The sequence below is a fragment of the Marmota monax genome, unplaced genomic scaffold, assembly GCF_021218885.2.
Source record: "Marmota monax isolate L192 unplaced genomic scaffold, Marmota_monax_Labrador192_F-V1.1 WCK01_AAM20220418_F8-fsc00378, whole genome shotgun sequence".
In the NCBI taxonomy this organism is placed as follows: domain Eukaryota; kingdom Metazoa; phylum Chordata; class Mammalia; order Rodentia; family Sciuridae; genus Marmota; species Marmota monax.
Window position 1 is genome coordinate 342,364 of NW_026693516.1, and position 22,513 is coordinate 364,876.

Below are 22,513 nucleotides of genomic sequence, written 5' to 3' on the forward strand. Positions count from 1 at the left end.
TGGTAATCCCAGCTACTCAAGAGGCAGGAGGATCACAAGTTTAAGGACAGTCTGGGCAATTCATCGAGACCCCCTCTCAAAAACAGAAACAAGGTGGGAGTGTACTCTGCGGCAGAGCACTGAGACTACTATCTTGGCAACTTCCTGTGAATCTAAGATTATTTCAAAGTAAAAAGTTAAAGCACTGTAAAGCTTAATGGAACAAACGCTGGAGCCACGCTGCACGTATTTAAATCCTGGGTCTCCATAAACATAAACATAAACAATTATTAGAAGGCTTGCATTGTTAGAGCAATACTTGAATTCTCTGGAGGCACCCGCTGGTATCCTTACCTTGGCCTGCTGATGAAAAATGTAGGTGACTGGAAGATGGTGAGCCTGGCTGTGCCAACTTAGTGATCCACAGGAAATGTCAGAGAGTTTACCGATTTTGACAAGACTAAAAGCCTTTGCAATAGACAGGCTCTAAAATAAGGAATTCATTTTTATGATGCTGCCTCATGTGCACTTGTAGTTACAGGGTACACTTGCTCTTAGGAATGGGAAGGAAGTAGAGACACACACTTCCATATCCCTGAAGCCCTCACCTGGTCAGATGAAGGTCAGAGTGCATTTTACCTCCCTCTCAACCCTTTCACCTCAGCTCCAGGGCAGTTTAGTTTCAGTTTGGTTTGGGGAATCTGAGTCATATCTAGGTAATTTCTTGTTCAGAGAACTTGTACTGGGACAATTTCCCTTTTGGACAAGTTGGAAGTTTGGATGCAGCAAACCTGAATCTTTGTGGGGGTTCTAGCCTTACTAAGAGATTAAGAGTAACTAGAAAAAGACAATTGAAATTACTCTTTGTAAAGGTGCAGAAAAAAAAAATTCTGAAGCATCAGTTAAATGAGGGCAGTAAAACTGTCCAGTTGGCAGTTGAGTGTAACTAAGACAGGTGCGTTTCTTTTTGACTTTTCTTTAGTCTTTTAAAACCATTCCTGCCTGGCGTTATTTCCATATCCTACTTTGTATATTTTCTGCCTTTAGCTGAAATTTGGTTTCATATTTGTTCTTTTTGAGATTGGAGCTTCCATGTGTAAATCCTTCTTCTGGGAGGAAGTCGGAACGCGAGGTGTCGATGTGCAGAGGCAGTGCACTGTAAAGCTTAATGGAACAAACGTTGGAGCCACGCTGCACGTATTTAAATCCTGGGTCTCCAGTTTGCCGAATTATTTTACTCCTTTGAGCCTGAGATATTCAATTTGTGAAATTTAGAAAAATGGGGATCAGCATACTCTTCACAGGGGTTTGAGAGGACTAATGAGTCAGCTAACTCTTCACCAAGGCTAGTAAACTACGGTTTGCATTCCCGGTTGCCTTCTGTGCACGTTCCACGTCTGCCCCAGGGAATTGAAAGCGTCCAGAGTTTCGGCTGTTCCTCTTTTTTCCTTCCTAATGCAGTTTGCACATGAGAAGTGTGGGAGAAAGTTGTTTGCCTTGGTTCCCCAGCTCAGTCACAGTAAGCGCTTTACTCCTCAAAAAGGGTGAGCATCAATCCACTTTCATTAGTTAATAATAACAGGCTGGGTCCGAGATCCGCGTGGCAGCCGTCCACCCCACCCGCTCCCCCACTGGCGGGTCAGAGGAGACTGCGCTCTATTTGGGTGGATCCGTTTTATCTCACACACCGTTTCGTCTTCTTGCTGGCCTCCTTTTCCACGTGGGCGCTTCCGTCCCCAGCATCAGGAAGGCCAACGCCTCCTCTGGGGCGGACAGCGGCCCCCACCGCCGCCGGCTCCCCGGCTCCCCCGCTCCCCGGCGACTCCGCCCAGGCCGGGGCCGGGGGCGGGACCACCGGCTCGGGGGCGGGGCCCGCGGGCCGCGACCGGGCTCGAGGCGCCGGCGTGCAGACGGCGACGTCAGCCGGCGCAGCCGCAGTGCGCCCGGCCGGCGCGCGGACCCGCCCCTGGCTCCGGGCGTCTGAGGCCGCGGCGGGCGCTGACCGGGCGGCCGGCCGGGCGGCGGGACCCGGGCGTGGGGGCGGTGCGGGCTCTGGGGGCGTGTCTGGCGCGTGCCGCCGCCCACGGCCCTCAGCGGGCGGGAGCGGGCGGAGCGGTTCGGCCCGGCGCCCAGGTGAGCAGGCCCGCGGTGCTGCGCCTTCGCCCGGCGCGGGGCCCAGGCAGCCGGAGGCCGGTGGGGCGGGGAGGCCGGGCGCTCCGACGGCGTTCGAGACGGCCGAGGCCTTGCCGGCGGGTCCCGCTCGGGGGTCGTCCTCCGGGGGTGTTGCCGGCCCCGCCGCCGCGCCCGGACGGCCGCAGGAGGGGCCCGACGTTGTGGGGCGAGTCGAGGTCAGTTTCCTCCGGGGGGAAGGAGAGGTCTCGCGGCGGAGCCGGTCCGTCTGCCCGGTCCTGTCCTGCTGTCGCTCGGCGGAGCCCGCCGCTGACTTACGCTGGATGCCACTCCTTATTATTGGAGGGTTGGTGCTGGGCATCGAAGCCAGGGCTCTGCCACTGGGCTGCGGCTTGCCCAGCCCTTTCAGTTTTCATCTCAAAACAGCCTCCTGCGTTGCCCGGGCTGGCCTTGATTTTGCCACCCTCCTGTCTAGCCTCCTGGGCTGCAGGGATCCTAGAATTGCGCCACCGCACAGGGCTTAATTCATGGCCTCTTCATCAGCGTCTGATAAACATCTCCCAAGCTCTTTAGGGTTTGCAAGGTGATTTTCATTTGAGAAAAAGTGTGCCAGGTGCTGCCTTAATACAGAGGCACGGTTTTTGCCAGCAGGGACCCAACAGTTAGAAAGTTTTCCAGTGCAACACTTGAGTATGCTTTGACCATACAATTTGACCTCCAGAACCTCTGACTCCCACATTCATGCTCTTTCCATAGAACAGTGGTCTTGAAACTTTTGGAAGACCTTAGTTTGGAAGTTCTGTTCTTATTCTAGTTTTAGAAGAATTTCTTGTTTAGAAACTTGAAACAAGGAAATGTAATATTGGACTAAAATTTAAGTATTTCCTTGTGTGTGTGTTTAGTTATTTAATTTGAATTTGTTGCATGGCTAATAAAGCCAAAATGCCTGTGTAATTAGTTAAAATGTTCTTTTCAGATTTGTTAAGATGGAACATTGCAGCAGGGCCTTCTGAAGAGAAAATGGAAAAATAGAACTTTGGAGACTGAAAAAAAACTTCACTAAATATTTTAGGGTAAGATTTAAAAAAAATCTCATTTCTAATTAAAGTTCTGATAATAGCGCTCTAACTTTTGTTTCTTTTGTGTGGTTAGGGAGTGGAGGTGGAGTAGTGGTGATCTGACTGTTGACATCTGATTGACAACTAAGTCATGTAGGTTGGCCTGTACCTTGGCAGGAAGATTTAAGGAAATTCTTGGTTTGATCACTAAGTGTCAATATTCTTTTTGCTCTTTTGCTTACTGTATAGTGTGTCCTTGCTTAATTTAAAGGAGTTTTTTCTTAAAAAGTGAAAAATTTTGGTTTGTTATTTGTAGAAAATTGTATATGGGTGAACTCAGGTCTATTTTTTTATCATGAGATCTGTGAAGAATAGTAGGAGACATGGTTAAAGATGATTCCGAACCAGTTCATTTAATAAATATTTGTTGTGTTCCATATAGCAGACATTATTCGAGGCTTCTTGTAGTAGAATAGCAGTTGTTATGATGCTGGGGGATACTAGAGTAGTGAATATTTTTTTCTAGAAGGTAACGTTTTTGTAAACTCAATATTTTCTTATTTTATATGTAAGGATATTTTTGGTCTATGTAGAAGACTAGGAAGTGAGTACTACCTATGTGGTAATTGCTTATATAATCTTTCATCATTTTTTAGTTACTAAAGTAGGGATCTCTACTAGTGCTTTTGGGTACAGTAGGAAACTAGAATTCCTACAGACTTTTGCATACCCTTTCATGTTAAAGATAGTGATAGAATTTTAAAATTTCAAGAAAGTGTAGAAAATTAACTCTTTGAGAAAATTTTGAGAAAGATATAATAGAGAAGTGAAATGGTAATGTGGACAACAGTCTGGGTAAGGAGTTGGGGAGTAGTGCACTGGAAAGCCTGGGGAGCAGTCGGAGGCTGCTGTAGTAGTAAGCTGAGGAAGGAGAGCCAGAGTGAAGCAGTGCAGCCAGTGGGGAAGGGTGGAAATGGGTTCACAGATAAAAAGAAGGTAGGATGGATAAGGTCTGTGGACTGAGGGAAAGTGAAGAGCACTTACTTGTAGACACTCCCCTGTTCACGCACATTATTGATGATTAGTAAGTATTTGTGAAATGAATTCTGATACCTGGATTGGGAACATGAGTGGATTCTGGGACCATTTATTGGAGTAGGGAGTAGAGAAAGAGTGATAGGTGAGAAACATGATTGGAGGAGATGAGTTCATTTGGGCTGTTAAGTTTGAGGCATTTGTGCCTTCTACGAGATGTCATTAAGTAGTGTATATACATATATATACATCTGAGTTGAGAAGACGACCCAGCTTAAAATGTAAATTTTAGAGTTAACATTTTTCTGAAACCTTTTAAGAGTTTTTAAAAAAGTTTATTTCAAGTAGGTGAGCCAGTATAAATTTCTGGCTACAAAAGTGAGGCTTGCTAAAGTGCAACATTTTTCTTGGATGGTATGATTTCTTAGATGTTAAAAATTATCATATATATAGCATGAATCTATACATATTTAGTGCTGGGGATTGAACCCAGGGCTTCACACATGGTAAGATTGAGCTCTGTCACTTAGCTACATCACCTGCCCTATGGATAATTTTTTGTAGACTATATTAAAAACTACCTTTAATTTTTTGATGTGTAATGTTTGATTTGTCAGTTGTCAAATCTGAATATTTTGTTTGTCTTGTATTTGCTTTGCTTTTAAGAATCATATTCACTGGTGTTCATGGAACTATATTCATATTAACTTAATACTTTCTTTATCATTACTTATGCCAACTAACTTCCTTTGGTGACAAATTCCTGTTATCAGTTAAATGTATGTTTTCCTTTTACCTATTGTAAGGAACAAGACAGATTTTAAGCATTATTCACTTGACATGTATTTCATTATATGTGAGTGAGATGTATGCTGTGGGTTTTATGTTTGCTTTATATTTTTAATGCTTTCAGCATTTCTTCAAGGATGAGATGGCCACTTTACTACTTGGAACCAGGGGCAAAGAGATTTAATAACTTTGCCCAAGCTCTCACAAAAGAGCTGAGGAAAAGATAGAGGGGATGGAACAACATTGTATTTTATTTATTTATTTATTTTTGAGATGAGAGTTACTTAATAGTCATCTAATCCAATCCTTCATACTTTATAGGTGGGAAAACTGAGGCCTAGAAATATGCCCAAAGCCACAGAACTAACTGATGGCAGGTTGATAGATCAAGTTTCTTTTTTAAGAATTTATAGTCCATATGATTCCATTGCACTCAACCTGCTTTCCTTTATTTATGGTAAGGAGACAGGAAAGGAAAGAAAGAACCTACTTTTCTTTCTTCCATGAGTATTGAAAATAATAACTTGAATCTATTCAGTCTTGGTAGTGAAGCTGTTGTATATCAGTAGTTTCGAGAGTCTTCTCCCCCTTTTCTTTTTAAAATTGCTTTTATTTTTTAAATACATGACAGCGGAATGCATCACAATTCTTATTACACATATAGAACACAATTTTTCATATCTCTGTATATAAAGTATGTTCACATCAATTCATACATGTACTTTGTATAATGATGTCCATCCCAATTCACCATCATTGCTAACCCCCGCCCCCTCCCTTCCCCTCCTTCCCCTCTGCTTTATCTAGAGCTTGTCTATTCCTCACATTCTCCCTCTCCTTACCTCACTATGCAAACATTGTATTTTAAACTGGCTTTAAAGCCTAGTCTGTTTTTAAGATACCGGAGGATTTCCATTATTTCTGTTGACTGTTATTTGCCACTTAATTCTATTAGGCTTTAGAACTAGTTAGAAGGTGAAATTATGTTACATGTACAATCCTGAGATGAAAGGGACCTGCAGCAAGGATTATACTTAATCTGTTTGACCTAAGAGGCTAATTTTCTGTTTTGTTTGCTTAAGTGAATAGAATGGGGCATTATATAATTTTGATTTATATACCCAAAGCTGTGTGCCCTGGCTAAAATTGTTAAGCTAAATTTGCTTTTGTTGACTAATATCTTCTTTTAATATTTTCCTCATCTTTAGCAATCTCATGGTTTTTGTCATATTTGTCACTCCTGCTTTACTAATGAGAAAGGTACTCTAATTAACTAATTTACACTAACAATGCATGGTAATGGTCAGTGGTAGATAGTATTGACATACAGTTACATGCTGAACAATGACATTTTGATCAACAATGGACACATACTACTATTGTAGTCTCATAAGATTATAACAGAGCCAAAAAATTGCTATTGCCAAAAGACATCATAGCATTTATAATGTTTTAGAATAATGCATTCCATATTTGTGGCGATGCTGTTGTAAAAAAGCCTACTGCACTGTTTGTCCTATAAAAGTATAGCCTGTACACTTATGTATTGTACATAATACTGGATTATGATAATGACTATTACCGATTTACACATTTACTATACTATAATCATTACCTTAAGGCGTGTGCTTTGTATTTAGATATAAAAAAAGGTATGCTGTAGAACTGTCATGTGAGCAGCAGCCTCAGGCATCTTGGGTTTATAGTGTCACTTTCTCTTGGGTTTAATTTAGTCTTGTTCTGATCATGAAAATCACTGCTAATTTTTCCAGTCAGAGGTCACATTGAGTGATTAACTTGGAAGCAAACTTAAAGGTGATTCAGGACTTAAAAGGTGGAAAATTATTGGTGATTATTGCTCATCAGTCAGGCATGTACCATTCCACCATAGCTATGATCTTGAAGAAAAGACAATGTGATAAAAGCTGCTAAAGGACCTACTTCATTGAAGGCAACGAGACGAACCAAAATTTGAGAAGGCCTACGTTAGATATGGAGAAACTTCTAATGACCTGGCACAGAAGCATTTCCTTCTCTGCACCCTGACAGTCCTGCCAGAGCAAGTTTGTTTACTATGTTGAAAGAAAAGGACCCAGCTACACTGTTGATTTATTGCTAGCTTGGGGTGGTTTAAGTGATTGAAGAATCTTTCTCCATTACATAATGTGATGGTGAATGGTGAATGTGTGAGATCTTATGTGAGGCAGCTGACGGACTTTTGGATATGCTAGATGAGCTTATTGTGGAGGAAAATTACTTGCCAGAACAAATCTTCAATATGAATGAAACCTCCCTGGAAACAGATGCCTGAGAGGACTTTGATCCTTAAGGAAGGTGAATCAGTGCCAGGTTTAAGACTTTTAAGAACAAGATAACAGCAGGGGCCAGTGTTGCAGGCTTCAAATTGAAACCCATTATGACCTGGCACAGTGAGAGACGCTCAGGGCTTTCAAGCATATTGATAAGTTCACACTGCAGTGTGCTCCTGTAGGAGCAGTAGTCAGTCGTGGGTGACCCACTTCCTCTTCCAGGGTGCCTTCTTGAATTACTGTGGCAGTGAAATAGAGAACTACTGTCTGGAGTTAATATACCTTTCAAGATTTTGCTTATTCTTGATAATGGTGTCATATATCTAATAACCTGGCACAGAAGTGAATCCCTCATCAGCACCCTGACAGTCCTAGTGAATTTCATAATATCAAAATGTTATTGGTGAATTTCTTAATATCAAAATAATCTTTCTCCCTTCAGACCACCTCTTTGCTCCAATCAGTAAATCAAGAAATTGGAGCAGTTTTTAAGATGTAATACCTGAGGACCTTTATCCTGGTTATCGCAACTTAGGGAGACACTGATGTAATTCCGGAAGGGTTACATCTGTCGCCGTATCAAGAACCTTGCTTGGTCTTGGGGTGATGTCCCCAAGAGGGAATGGCATCATTTGGAATAAGACACTCTAAAAGTTTTTTCATGGCTTCAAAGGATTTGCCATAGGTGAAGAGGTTGTAAAATCAACATGACTGTGGTTGAGATGTTGTATTAATCAGCTTTCTATTGCTGTGACGAAATATCTGAGAAAATCAACTTGGAGGAAAGATTTATGTTGGTTGCTGGTTTCAGAGGTTTGAGTTTGTGGTAGGCTGGCTTCATTGCTGTGGGCCTGTAGTGAGGCAGCATGGCAGAGCGGACATATGGAGCAGAGCTGCCCACCTCATGGTGACTGGAAGACACACACACACACACACACATTCAGGGACATGATTTGTTTTGTCCCAAGGATCTATACCCTTCAGCCAGGTCTCACCTCCCAGTAATGCCATCAAATTATAATCCCTCAATGGATTGATCACTGATGAGGCTGGGCCATCGTGATCCAATCACTTCTAAAAGCCTCAACTCTGAACATGGCTGCATTGTGGACCAAGCCTTCAGCACATGAACTTTTGTCAGATGATTTTACCCAGGTGTGTATTGAGGAGTTCCTAGAGGTTATTCCTGAGAAATTGATTAATAAAGAATTATTAGAACCCCAACAGGAACACAGAGCCAAAGAAGCAAGATTAAAAGAAACTGTATAAGAAAAAGAATCCCCAGGAAATTCACAGAGAAGGGTTTAGTAGAAGCTTTTGTAGACCTCGATAAACACCCTAAAAATTTTAAAAACGTGGATTCCACTATTGAAGGTTTTTATTAGAAGCTTTTATGGTATATAATCTACCTAAGAACAGATCTATGATAAGAAAAAACAACCACAACCAAGCAAACCACAGTGGACACATTTCTGGGAAAAGAGACTTCAGGAAGACCTCAGGCTGGTCCTTCAGAAGGGATCCAGAAGAAGGTTCTGCCTTCCTAGGAGACAGACAACAGTGTTACTGCCCTGAAGACCTTCCATGGGCAAGATGTGGAGGTGGAAGGCATGGTCCTGGTGACTGACTTGTGTAGCCTCAGTTGAGGTGTCTATGTCTTGTGTCTTAGTTTTTAACAAAAAACATTAAAAAATAAAAAAAAAAAAATAGAAAAAAGCTTATTGGATAAGGATGTAAAGAAAAATATTTTGTGTAGTTGTACAATGTGGTTGTATTTTTTTCAATTAGAGCATCATAATTTTACATAGTAATTAGATTCATTTTGACAAAATCATGCATGCAAGGAATTTGAATTCCGTTCCCATTTCCCTTCCCTTCCTCCTTTCTCCTATTCTCCCTGCTTTACTCTATTAGACTTCCTTCCTCCTACACATACATAAAGGTGACATTCCCTTTGGTATCTTTATATATGAATATGACATGATTTTGTTAAATTCATTCCATTTATTTTCCCCTTTCCCTTCTTCCTCCCTTACTCTTTTTTTTCTTTCTTAATTAAAATTTATTTGTAGGTAGTGCTGAGAATTGAACACAGTGCCTCACACATGCCAGGCACGCGCTCGGTCCCTGAGCTTCCACCCAACCCCTCCTCTTACTCTCGTGCTCCTTCTTCTCCATTGATCTTCCCTCTATCTTTTTATGATATTTGATTTCTTCCTCAACTGCCTTCTTTCCTTTGTTTTGCTTTAATTTCCACATATGAGAGAAAACATATGACCCCTGATTTTTCTGAGTCTGGCTTATTTCCCTAGGCATGGTTTTCTTTAGTTCTGTCCGTTTACCTGTAAATGCCATTATTTCATTCTTTTCGATGGATGAGTAAAACTCTGTTGTATATGTATACCAAAGTGCTTGTATTTTAAGCAAAGTGTTAATGTCAAAAAGTTAGAAAAAGTAAAAAATTGCAATAAGCTAAGGATAATTTATTATTGAAGAAAGAAAACTGTTTTTTACACGTTAGTATAGCCCAAGTTCACGGTGTTATTGAAGTCTGCCATGTGGTGTGAGTGAAGTCCCTGGGCTTTCACATTGGCTCACCACCCCCTCCTGCCTCACCCAGAGCAACTCTGAGTTGTAAGCTCCATTCATGGGAAGTGCCCTCCACAGAGGTACTGTTTTTAAAAAATCTTTTATACCATATTTGTACTGTTATTTTTCTGTATTTAGACACATAAATAATTAACCAAAGTGTTGGAATTGCCTTTAGTATTCAGTAGCATGCTGTATAGGTATGTAGCCTGGGAGCAGCAGGCTGTGCCATATAGCCTAGGTGTATAGAAGGTGATCCCATCTAGATTTGTGTAAGTACACTCTGATATTAGCACAAAACCAAAATCGTCTGACTACGCATTTCTCAAAACATCCTCATGGTTAAATAAGCATGACTTATCATAAAGATGTATTTGCATTTTAAAAGAGACTTGATTAGTATTCTATTTAAAGGGATGAATTGTGAAACTTGAGGCTCTGATTCTGATGAGTAAAATTTTTTTTAGGCAGAGAGGGCCCTTCAAATCACTATGCACCCAATCAGTAATTCCAACTTTTTATAAATATATTTCAGTACCATCCTAAATGTATAAAGCTTACATATTTATTTATTAAAGTATTTTTTATAGTAGATGGACACAATACCTTTATTTTATTTTTATGTGGTACTGAGGATGGACCCCAGTGCCTCACATGTGCTAGGCAAGCACTCTACCAACTGAGCTATAGCCCCAGCCCACATATTTATTTTTTATGAGATGTCCAGTTGCAGTAGACCCTTCTGTGTTTTGTATACTTCTTTGTATAGCATCATGGAGTTGGGAGGAGCATCCCAAAGTCATCAGCCATCATGTCATCTGAGCCATTGGTGAGCACTCAGACTACTTGTGTCATGTTACAAACCGTTAAACACTCCCTGAAACTTCATTTGGATAAAGATGTTATGTCCTGTTCTTCTTCACTTGACTTTTGTTTTGGGATGTCCTTGTGCTGTAGGAAAGAGAAGCAGTCTGTCTGGACAGTTCTTCTGTGTTGGTGTTCACGGAGATCTTTGGGTAAGCTAGCTGTTTACTCATTGGTAAGGAGGGGATAGATGGCTTTGAATTTGGTTACTCTGAACGTACCTCCAGAGAGTTTATCATACAGGTGCACAAATGGGACAGTTGACAAGTTTTCCTCTGAGTGACAAGGCTCAGTCCGGCCTGTGGTTAGGCGACATGGAAGCCCGATGGTGATAAGCGCACCACTGGCAGAACTTCTGGAAAGCCACAGTGATGAAATCCAGGAAATCTGTTTATATGGTGTGCAGATTTGTGGCTTTATTGTATGAGGGATTTGAGTATGATTAATCTTTTTTTTTTTCTTATTTTTGTTATACTTGGAGTTAGGTTAACTAAATGTTAACAATTCTCTTTACTACTTTTTTAATTTTAATTTTAATTTTTTTGTGGTGTTGGGAATGGAACCCAGTGCCTCACCCACAAGTGCTCCTAAATATTTTTATTAAATATTGTGTGCTTTAAATAAAATGGATTCATGGTCTCTTCTGAAGCACAGGTTTCCTCTGATTTGTTAGGACTAGTTATAAAAAAATAGCGTATTGGGTTTAGATTTCCCCAGAAGCAAACCCTGAAAAAGTATTTAAGTGCAGGTAGTTTACCTGGGGCATGGTTTTAGAAAGCACTGGTAGGGGAGTGGGGAAGCAGTGCCAGTAAAGGGCATTGCGCTGCAGTCACCACTCAGGGCATCTGCAGCTCGCTAGCACTGGGGGACTCTCAGAGGCCAGATAAAATGTCTGCCTTATCGCCAGCCCAGACAAGGGAGATTGAGTGCCGTGCACTGGCTTCCTGGCCCTCGCTGACACGGACTCTGGCATTGCTGGCTTCTCCTGGGAGTGCGAGCTTAGCACATCTCAGTGGTCAAAAAGCAGCGCTCAGCAGAGTGTTCCTAATGAGCAGTCTCCTGTGCTCAAGGCACAATAGCATTGGCTGCTGTTAGCAAGCCTTTACCGTGTCTGTCATGTGCCAGGCAGTGTTCTAGGTGGCCTATGTGAGCTCATCAAATCCCCACATAAGCTTTAGGAAGTAGGTACTGTTAATGTCCTCATTGTACACACGAGGAAACAGCACAGAGATGTTGGGCATTTTGCCCTCAGTTACACAGCTATAATGCCAACTGCTATTGAACCCAGGTGGTTTGGTATACAGTCCATGCTTTTAATCCAAACAGTGGGCTCCTTCTGGAGCAATGGAGTGTGAAGCAGGGCCTTTTGGTTTTACTGTTTTCCTTTACAGCTGCCTCTCTCTTTCCCTTCCTCTGGTCTTCCCTTCTGGTGTTCTTTGCCTTCTTTGTAGAAATCCTCTCCTCCTCCTGTAACACAGGCATGCCTCCTCCCATTCATACACTAAAGGATAGCATGTAAAATATTTTTTTTTTTTTTTCAGGCTGGGGATTGAACCAGGGCCTCAGGCATGATAGGCAAGTGCTCCACCACTGAGCTACATCTCCAGCCTTTTTTTAAAAAATTGAGTCAGGGTCTTGCTAAATTGTTCAGGCTGGCCTCTTACTGTGATCCTCCTGCCTCAGCCTCCTGTGTAGCTGTCATAGAGAGTAGTTCTATACTAAAATGTTGATTGATTTTTTTTTTCAGGTTATGTAACAAATAACGAAGACTTCTGGGCTTGATAGTGCTCAGTGGTTATTTTCCATTTCTTTTTTTTTCTCATGTAGTGCTGGGGATCAAATCTAGGGCCTCATGCATGCTAGGCAAATGCTCTACCACTGAGTCACATCCCCAGCCCTTCTTTTTTTTGACTAGTATTTAAGAACCTAAGAAGATGTGATGGTCGAATGATAGGTAACCAGGTTGATATTTTTGGATTGGGAGATACCTATTCTTTGGCCATGGTTGTAAGGAGAGGCTAAGAGATGTATGCTTGTGTTAAAAACAAAACAAAACAGAACCACAACAACAGCAAAAAAACCTTTCCCATCTGTCTTGTTTTATACTCCAGCCCTCATGCTCCCTTTTCTTTGTGATTGTAGAACTATCACATGCTATTTGTAAAACAGTTGGACAGTATGTCAAGAATAGAAAGTCCTGCTTCATGACTGCTTCTTTCCACAAAGTCTCTTCCCTCTGTTTCTCCCAAAGGAGAAACAGCTTTGCTAATGTTTTTGTAGTTTAAAAGAATCATATCTGGTGTGGAGGCACATGCCTGTAATCCCAATGGCTCCAGAGAATGAGGCAGGAGGATTAGGAGTTCAAAGCTAGCTTCAGCAAAAATGAGGTGCTAAGCAACTCAGTGAGACCCTGTCTTTAAATAAAATTCAGAATAGGGCTGGGGATGTGGCTCAGTGGTCAAGTGCCCCAGAGTTCAATCCCCAGTAAATCCTGCCCCTCTCCAAAGAGACTTATATCTGTGTATCTGTAACAAATTATATGTAAAATATGTTCTAGATATGCACAGTTGTGAGTTGGGTTTTTTAGAAACATAAGTGGGACTCTATATATCTTGCTTCTCAGCTTGCTTTATTCTACCAGGTTGCCTTCCTCCCAGACATGTCCCAATCCCTATTGGAAGTCTCTCATTCTTTTAAAAAGGCTACATGTTACTTTGTAGTAAGGGTATACCATAATTTAAATATTTTCTTATTGATATTTCTCCAATTTCTTGGTTCATTACATATAATGCTTCTGTGATTGTCCTTGAAAAAACATTTTTGTTCTTGAGGAAGTATATTTGAGGAATGGAGTTGTAAAATTAGAATGTCCCAGACAAAACATGTATGCACATGTATAGTTTTTATAATATCTGATACATTTTTCTTCTGAAAGACCCACCACTTGAGTGGTGGGGATGTAGCTCAGTGGAAGAGCACTTGCCTAGCATGTGCAGGGCCCTGGGTTTGATCTGCAGGAGCCCCTCCCAAACTTGACTAAGACACTTTCTTCCCATTAGCTCTGTATAAGTGCCCATTTTCCTAAACATCTGCCAGCATAGTTGCTTGCAGTTTTTACTTAGTTCCTTGAAGGATGACAAATGGTATTTATCTCTAATCACTAATGATGTTAGTGTCTTTCTTTGAGAATTACTTGTTTGAATATTTTATTCATTTTTCTATCAGATTATGTGTACTTATTGATTTTTATTCTAGCATGGCCTCCCTTTTTGAACGGTCAAATAAATATTCAAAATTCTCTCTCTAAAAGTTTTTTGGTTGCAAGTAGTGGATGTTAGATATTTTTATTTCTTTTATCCAATGGGAGAGAAATAAGATAGTTTTTAATGTTTTCTAGAATTTTATGGGTAATTTATTTTGAAAGAGAATATTTCTTTACATGTTTCAGTACATAAAATGTAGTGAATGTTTCAGTACATAAAAATTGTACATATTATGGGTTACCATGTGATGTTTTGTATATGTATATGTTGTGCAATATTCAAATCAGAGTAAACACATTTATCTCCTTAAACATTTACCATTCTTTAAGCAAAAATATGCAAAATGCTTTCTTCTAGGTTTTTTGAAATATAGCATGTTATTATCTATAGTCATCTTAATGTTCAATAGAACAATAATTTATTTCTCCTGTTTCAACTGTAGCAGTACCCATTGACCAACTGGAAAGATATCTCATAAAACGGTGGCAGTAGCAGAGGTGGTAAATTAGGAAGTTTGATAAATTTGTAGTTTTTATAATGTTTGTTTCAACTATTGAACATTCTTATGCTAAAAATTACACCCCTTTTCTAATGCTAGAGAAAAGTTTTGAAATGAACACTAATTTAAGGAAGAATAAAGAAGATATTTTTGAATCATAAAAATATTGATAGTGCATGTTTCATAACATGTAGATTAGTTATTAAATAATAGCTAAAGTACCATTTAAAATGATATATTTGGATACACTCACTATGTTAAAAAAGTTCATTAGCATTGTGAATACAAGATGAATACCACCTACTGATCGTAATCTATGATGAGATGCAAGTCTGGGCATCTTTGGCCTAAGTATCACAGGAGTGGAACCTTTCTGTCATGAGGCACACAGTTTTGATTTTTCCCATTACTGATGGTTCTTACTTTGATCACTTAATTAACTGTTGGCTTTCTCAGAGCTCCTCTTCTCCTTTGTCATTCATTAGTAAGTATTTTAGGGAGGGTACTTTGAGGTGACGACTCTCCTGTTGCCAGTCACTGTTGACTTGATTTTGTGAGTTGGTGTGGATTCGTGATACCTTTCATATTAAATGGATTGTAATCCATTTCTGTAATTTATTTTTAAGTTGTCCTAGATTTTGTGCTTGGAAATCTCTTGAAGCTGGCTGTGTCCTTTTCACATGTTCCTGTCATTCTTGGAGCCGTTCTTAGTTTTTTTGAAAACAAGGCTCCTCTTCACTTTCCCTGCCTTAGTTGTGGGTCATTTCTTCTAGGGGCTATGATACGTCTTTGAACAGAGCGTGGTTTTTAGAAGCAAGATCTTTGTCATTTTTAGTGGGGTGTTGCTGTTATTTACACCTGTTAGTGAACATGTGTGCGCGCGCGCGCACACACACTGAGATAGATTTACAACTCTGTTTATTTTTATATTTGTTTATGTTGAAAACCATTCCTCCACTTCTCATCGCGCCTCCAGGGTTCCTTCAGATTCTCTTCCTTTGCGCATCATGCAACAGTGAGAGACTTGACCCCATTGTCCTTTTATATACTATTGACTAACCCTTCTCCCCTCTTTCTGGGCCATCTTCCAAGTGGAGGTCCTCCTCCCGCTCCTGTTCCCACATCCCGTCCTCTCTGGCAGCCCTCATGCCTCTCAGGTTTGGTGCCTTCCTCTGGATGCTGACACACAGCACCCTGCCCTTTGTGTGCACCTGTGCTGGAAGCCATTAGCCAAGTAGGTATGACAATTTCCTTGCCAGCGTACCCCATGTTGCTGACATGTTGCAGTGACATTGAATGTAAGTGACCTTGCTCAAGGACCAAGGCAGATTAGGGTGTTCCCGGTTTTAAGATAATCTTGTTTAGGGCGTTCCCAGTTTAGGTTCCAGGTTTAAGGTTTAAGATTATTCCTGCTGGGAATAGGGCGTATCCTGCTGCCTGAGTTCCCCTTGAGTTCTCACGGGATTCAGACAGTATATTTTGGAGATAGAAGCCCAGTGGAGGTGAATTTGGGAGAGAAGGTGGATTTGGGAAGAGAACGTGGATTTCCCCAGAACGTGATTGTAGACGGCTGGTGTGAGTTCGGGAATAAAGAGTTGCTGTTTGAATCTACAAGCTGTGTGGTGGCTCGTGATTGTGTGCCCAGCCAGACTGCGGCATTTGTGCCCAGCCAGACTGCGGCATTTGGCGGCTCGTACGGGGAACTTCTGAAGCTTAGAGGTAAGTGAAATTGCTCGCCCCTGAGGAAGAGCGAAAGAATGGGTGACCAACTCAAAAAACAATGTGTTATTGTTTTGATTTATCTTGTTTTTGTTTCAAGCTGCCTATCCCTAGAAATTTCTCAGGCAAACTGGAAAAAATGGTTGACTAAAGGTTTGAAGTTTGTCGGCCCTGAGGAAGAGAAAATTGATACAACGATTTTTTATTCCGTTTTTGTTTCATTCAGTTTCGGCTTTGTTTTGTGCTATCTTATTGGGTTGCGTTATCTTTATAGTAGATTAGAAATTAGTAAAAAACAAACCGAAAAGATGTTAAGTAAATTGTTAGAGGTTCAGACCATGGAGAAAGACATTTTAGATCAAGCAAAAGAGAAGGTCTCTCGAGCTAGTCAGACAGAGGAAGAAAATTTAAAGGAAAAGGGGTTGTTAGGAAAAAGGCCACAACAGGAGGCTGTTACTAACTCCATTTTATCACAAGAGGGCATAATTCAACCAACAGCCCCACCGATGGAGACAGCTGAGTGGCCCTCAAACCCCGTAGTTGATAAATGGGATCCTGAGACAGGACCTCAAAGATTAGCATGCCCTGTACTTGAACAGGCAGGAGGGCAGCGAATTCACCGTGCTTTAGATTTTAAAACAGTGAAGCAGTTAAAGGAGGCTGTAACAACCTATGGTCCCCAAGCTCCCTTCACGGTAAGCATGGTTGAGTCCATTACTAACTTGGACATGACGCCAGCAGATTGGGCTAGCATGTGTAAATCTGTACTAAATGGAGGACAATATTTGTTATGGAAGGTTGCCAATGAGGAATTTTGCACGGAGACAGCTAGGCGAAATGCAGCAGCCGGTTACCCTCAAAGAAATCTAGATATGTTGTTAGGAAAAGGACCTTATGAGGGTCAACGGCAACAAATTGAATATGATCCTGCTATATATGCACAAATTGCTGCAGACGCAGTTAGAGCATGGAAGACTTTACAAGGACATGGAGATTTACAAGGTCAGCTATCTAAGGTAATACAGAGAGCTAATGAACCTTACGCTGACTTTGTAGATAGGCTAATTCAAACGGCTGCCAAAATTTTTGGGGATACAGAACAAGCAATGCCATTAATAAAACAACTGGCTTATGACCAAGCAAATCGTTGCTGCAGAGAGGTTATTAGACCATGGAGACATGAAGATTTAAACACATATATTAAATTATGTAGAGATATTAATGAACAAGGGCAAGTCTTGGCAGCTGCAGTACAACAGGCTTTAGATGCCAGGCCAAAAACATGCTATGATTGTGAACAAACAGGACATTTTAAAAGGAATTGCCCCATAGGAGGAGGGTTTAACAAAAGTAGGTATCAAAGGAATAGAATACCAGGTATTTGCCCACGATGCCGTAGAGGGAGACATTGGGCTAATGAATGCCGTTCTCAAACCACCATAGAAGGTACTCCCTTATCAAAAAATGGACAAAGACCAGGTATTTATCCAAGATATCGTGGAGAAAGGCATCAGGCTCCATTGCCAAAAAACGGACAGGGGGGCCCAATGCTCCGGGGCCCACAACCACAAATATACGGGGCAGTGGAGGATCCCAGCAACACCATCAGGGTAGTGCCCAGGACACATTGTCCATTAAATCCCTCATCAGACAAACCCGAGGGAGCGCAGGGTTGGACATCTGTGCCTCTGCCAGAGCAGTATTAACTCCAGAGATGGGAGTTCAAATCATTCCCACAGGAGTAAAAGGACCTCTTCCCCAAGGAACAGTAGGCTTATTATTGGGACGTAGTTCATCTACATTAAAAGGACTTATGATAAGTCCTGGGGTAATTGATCCCGATTATGTAGGTGAAATAAAAATTATAGCTAGTTCTCCAAGAGGTATATCAGTAATTTCACCTGGAGATAGAATAGCACAGTTGTTAATAATACCCAGCCTACATAATAAATTTCCTAGTCATAGTGTAGAAAGAGGTTCCAGGGGATTAGGCTCCACAGGTGTAGATTGGGCTATGTTGTCTTTAAATTTAGATTCTCGCCCAATGCTAAAACTAAATATTCAAGGTCATGAGTTTAATGGGCTACTGGACACAGGAGCTGACCTTAGCATCATATCTCGTCAAGAATGGCCAAAACATTGGCCATTACAACAAGCCACTCAAACGCTTCGAGGCCTAGGAGTGGCGACTAATCCCCATAGAAGTTCTATGATATTAGATTGGAAGGATCCTGAAGGATGTGAAGGAACTATACAGCCATATGTATTGGATCATCTTCCTATAAATTTATGGGGACGAGATGTCCTAGATCAATTAGGTTTGACGTTAACAAATAACATCAATCCTAATGCGCCCACTACTAGGGCTAGACAAGGCTTTAGGAAAGAAAAAAGATTAGGAAAACAAGGGCAAGGTATAGCAGCACCAGTACAAATAGATCAAGGAACAGACAGACATGGGTTGGATTTTCAGAAAGGGCCACTGAGACAATCAAAATTACTTGGAAATCAGAAAGACCAGTGTGGGTTCCTCAGTGGCCCCTGACAAAAGAAAAGACACAAGTAGCCCATGATCTGGTCAAACAACAATTAACGGAAGGACATATACAACCTTCCATATCTCCCCATAATACTCCCATTTTTGTCATCAAAAAGAAATCTGGTAAATGGAGATTATTGCAAGATTTAAGAGCCATTAATAATGAGATGGTTGTTATGGGACCTGCTCAATCAGGGATTCCTCAATTGTCTGCTTTGCCAAAAACCTGGCATGTTTTAGCTATAGATATTAAAGATTGTTTTTTTTCAATTCCAATTCATCCCAAGGATAGTCCACGTTTTGCATTTACTATCCCTGCATTAAATCATGAAGGTCCTGATCAGAGATATGAATGGAAAGTACTCCCTCAAGGGATGGCTAACAGTCCAACTATGTGTCAAATATATGTTAACAAAGCAATCCAGCCACTTAGAAATCAAAATCCTGAACTACAAATATTTCACTATATGGATGATGTATTATTGGCACATAAAGATAAAAACATATTGCTGGAATGTTATGCCACACTTACAAACTTATTAAAAAATTATAATCTAGAGATAGCAATAGATAAAGTACAATTAAATTTTCCAATTAATTATTTAGGAGTTCTATTATCCTCAACCATGGTCCGTCCACCAAAAATTCAAATACGAGTAGATCAACTCAAATCACTTAACGACTTTCAAAAGTTATTGGGAGACATAAATTGGATAAGGCCTTATTTAGGTATACCAACAGGAGAGTTGGGACCTTTATTTGATATTCTAAAAGGTCCATCAGATCCAAATTCACCCCGCATGTTAACTCCTAAAGCAAGAAAGGCATTAAAAATTATTGAAACATATATGGAAAACATACATTTGGATAGAATTGATATAAGTTTGCCTTTATTATTTATTGTACTACCAACAAAAAATATTCCTACAGGAGTATTTTGGCAAGAAGGTCCATTATTGTGGATACATTTATCTTATTCTCCTAACACTATTCTTACTAGGTATCCTGAGGCTGTAGGACAATTAATACTCAAAGGAATAAAAGCAGCGAAGGGAGTGTTTGGAATTTCTCCCAATAAAATTATTACTCCATATACTATGGATCAAATTGATGAGTTAGCTAATGAGTTAAATACTTGGGCAATAATCATGTGTAAATCTAATGTTTCATTTGATAATCATTTACCATCTAATCCTTTGTTGTCTTTTTGGTCTAAGCATCCTGTAGTTTTTCCTAAAATGACAAGAAAAACACCTATCATGAATGCTCCAAATATATTCACTGATGGGTCAAATAATGGTACAGCAGCAGTAGTTACCCCTGATCAAACTTTTACATTTTTAGTACCCAAACAATCAGCTCAAAAGGTAGAGCTTAATGCAGTTTTACAAGCTTTTGTGATGTTTAAAGATTCTGTATTTAATTTATTTTCTGATAGTCAGTATGTAGTTAATGCTATAGTATCTCTTGAAGATGCTGGTAGGATTTCCCCTTCTTCTACTGTTTTCTCTTTGTTTTCCACTATACAAAGTCTAATCTGGGACAGAAAAGATCCATTCTTTATAGGACATATTAGGGCACATACAGGATTGCCTGGAGCCCTTAGTTTAGGCAATGATTTAGCAGATAAAACTACACATGACATACATATTTTCTCTACATTTGAAGAAGCTACAAATTTTCATAAAAGGTTTCATGTTAATGCTAATACTTTACAAAAGCGTTTTAAAATAACTAAGGAACAAGCCAGACATATAATAAAACAATGTCAAAATTGTGTGACATTTTTACCACAAGTTAATCTTGGAGTCAATCCTAGAGGACTGATACCTAACCATATTTGGCAGATGGACGTCACACACTTGCCAGAATTTGGAAAATTAAAATATTTACATGTTACAGTCGATACTTCTTCTGGATTTTTGATGGGCTCCCTTCATGCCGGAGAAAAAACTAAAGATGTTATAGCTCATTGCTTACAAAATTTTGCCACTGTGGGCGTTCCTAAACAGTTAAAAACCGATAATGGTCCTGGCTATACCTCTACCTCTTTTAAACAATTTTGCTCATCATTTGGTATTACTCATATAACAGGAATCCCATACAATCCACAGGGACAAGGCATAGTTGAAAGAGCTCATCAAACTATTAAAACATACTTATTAAAGCAAAAAGAGGGAATTGGAAGGGGGTATATATCCCCCAAAGATAAACTTAAAATAACGCTTTTTACTCTAAACTTTTTAAATTTGGATTCATCAGGACTTAGTGCTGCGGAAAGGCATATGTATCCAAAAAATGTACATAAGCCTAAAGTACTTTGGAAAGATATTCTAACAGGACAATGGAAAGGTCCTGACCCAGTGATTGTCTGGAGTCGGGGGTCTGTTTGTGTTTTTCCACAGGGAGAACAGCAGCCCATTTGGATTCCAGAGAGATTAACTAAAACAGTTTCTACAGATCGAAAAGAAGATGATTTGACTCAAATCCATAACAGCTGATATCCAGAACTCCAGCTTGGCCATTCTTACATCTGTGACAGTGATTAACCAGGATGCTTTTTTCAATAGCTATTTTATTATTGCATTTTTCCACATCATAAGGTTCTATTTTTATTTTTTGAGCTCATACAAACCTAGGTTAATGTTTTTCTGATCAGTTTTATTTTTTGACTGTGGAGTTTTTAAACATTGCAATGGAGATTTCACCTAGGTAAAGCTACAAGGCCTTTACTATTTTCTTATGTGTTGTACGTTTGTGTACACTCTTGTTTTGTGTTGTATGTCTGTATGTGCGTATGTCCATATTTCTTATATGAGGAGCGCTCATGAAAAAATGGATCCGAATTATTATTATTTTTTTTATTCACGTGATTTAAATGGTTTAATTTAAATTATGTAAACAGCTGTTAAGGATTGTTTTTAAAGGTGGTTAACAGATCTGTTTGTTTACTAATTTAAATTAGGTAAAAAGCTGTTAAGGATTGTTTTTAAAGTAGGTTAACAGATCTGTTTGTTTACTTTCACCTTTCCTTTTCATTATATTTAATAATTCTTTTCAGGATAATGTCTCTTTAGCATCATTGCCAGAATTCCTATCTCCATCCTAGTGCCGGTGAAGAACTCAACAAGTAATGCTCAAAGAGTCAACTTACTTTGGGAGAAAACGGATTTTGGGAGGAAATGGACATATTGATAGATTCCTCTGCTTTGAACTGCTTGCAGAACTTGCCTGGACTATGTAACTATCATTTGGTGCAGCGAATTGTGGTAATGCTGGCATATCTTTGCTGATGGTGTCACTAGTGATGCAATTTTTATTTCCTTGCCAGCGCACCCCATGTTAATTGTGGTAGTGCTGACATATCTTTGCTGATGGTGTCACCAGTGATGCAATTTTTCCCAAAGAGCCGTCAATTGGCTTGGTGTCGTGGCATTTCTGTATCCTCCTCCCTTCTGCTAGTGATGGTCTAAAATTTGGGGGCCAATGGCTTATGCTGGACCGGTAGTCAGTGACGGGTATGATCCAATTGCAGTGGTATCAACCTAAGACAGGAGGCTGACGCCTAAAGGTCAGTTTTCCGATGACGGGTAAGAACCATATGTTGAATTGGACAACCTACCAGGCACGGTCCATAAGCCACATTAACCTCACTCCCCCACTGGCACCAAGGCCAAATTTGGGGGCCAACAGAGGTGAGGCAAAGAACCTCACCCCCCCACTGGTGCATAGACCTATCC

The 22,513-nt window shown here is 40.3% G+C and overlaps 1 protein-coding gene across 12 annotated transcripts in view; it reads left to right on the plus strand.

The window, feature by feature from the left end:
- The first annotated feature begins 2,002 nt into the window (after nt 1-2,002).
- The window catches only part of Bltp1 (bridge-like lipid transfer protein family member 1), a 209,922-nt gene continuing 189,411 nt past the window's right edge, over nt 2,003-22,513 (plus strand). For 9 of the 12 annotated variants that reach the window (XM_058583666.1, XM_046458461.2, XM_058583673.1 and 6 more), the window contains exons 1-2: nt 2,183-2,327; nt 3,086-3,182. The gene's annotated coding sequence lies outside the window, so the exon portion shown is untranslated. Of the gene's footprint in view, nt 2,113-2,182; nt 2,328-3,085; nt 3,183-10,846; nt 10,906-22,513 lie in introns of those variants that run through there. The other 3 variants (XM_058583669.1, XM_058583668.1, XM_058583667.1) reach the window with 3 other exon arrangements.